General features: G+C 40.1%; 1 non-coding gene across 1 annotated transcript; it reads left to right on the top strand.

The window, feature by feature from the left end:
* Nucleotides 1-677: 677 nt before the first annotated feature.
* Nucleotides 678-784, top strand: LOC131178257 (small nucleolar RNA R71). Its single transcript, XR_009147391.1, has one exon. It is a non-coding gene; the product is annotated as a small nucleolar RNA R71 (small nucleolar RNA).
* The last annotated feature ends 213 nt before the right edge of the window (nt 785-997 follow it).

Below are 997 nucleotides of genomic sequence, written 5' to 3'. Positions count from 1 at the left end.
TTTGATGGCTCACAAGTAGAGTCTCAATCATAGCTTCTAATCTAGCTGTCTTGTCTGGTTGTGCATGTTGTGGTAGAGGTGGAGCAGGTGCATTTTGAGGTTTAGAAATTCCAGGAGGAGGACCTCTATTCTGCTGAAAATTCTGATGTTGTTGATACCCAGAAGGTTGCTGAAAATTCTGATTTTGCCCCTGTCTACCTCCCCAAGAGAAATTGGGGTGGTTTCTCCATGCTGGATCATAAGTTGCAGAAAATGGGTTACCACCTGGTCTTTGATTGTAGTTCCCCACATAATCCACTTGCTCACTTGAAAAATCTTGATTAAGTGTAGAAAAATTTGCTGCACAATTGACATTTGCAGCTCCAACTTCTACTGAATTACTAGAACCTTCGGCTGAAGAATCTACTTTCATGCTTAGCTTGTCCATCTTCCTTGTCAAAGCATCAAACTTAGCATTAATCATATTCATGGCATCAAGCTCATACATACCAGCTGGTTTCTTGATCTCATTCCTCTCACAACTCCATTGGTAGTTGTTATAAGCAATTTTATCAAGAGCAGAAAAAGCTTCATCTTCAGATTTCTCCATAAGATCACCTCCAGAAGATGCATTAATTGTACTTCTAATAGCTAGTGAAACTCCATTGTAAAAGTGTTGAACAAGCATCCACTTAGGAATCCCATGATGCGGACATCTCCTTTGTAAATCCTTGTACCTCTCCCATGCTTCATACAAGCTCTCATCATCTCTAGGTTTGAAAGAAGTCAGCTCATTTCTTAGCTTAGCTGTCTTGCTTGGTGGAAAATATTGAGCCAGAAATGCTTGAGAAAGTTCATTCCATGTTGTGATAGAACCCGGTGGCAAAGAATGTAACCACTCTCTAGCTCGGTCCTTCAGAGAAAAAGGAAATAATCTGAGTCAAATTGCATCATCAGAAACTCCATTTATCTTCAACATATCACTGATCTCAAGAAAGTGTGCTAGATGCACATGTGG

The sequence above is a fragment of the Hevea brasiliensis genome, chromosome 2 (genome assembly GCF_030052815.1).
Source record: "Hevea brasiliensis isolate MT/VB/25A 57/8 chromosome 2, ASM3005281v1, whole genome shotgun sequence".
NCBI classification, from domain to species: Eukaryota; Viridiplantae; Streptophyta; class Magnoliopsida; order Malpighiales; family Euphorbiaceae; genus Hevea; species Hevea brasiliensis.
The sequence above is the reverse complement of the archived record's forward strand: the minus strand, read 5'-3'. Positions and strand labels throughout refer to the sequence as shown.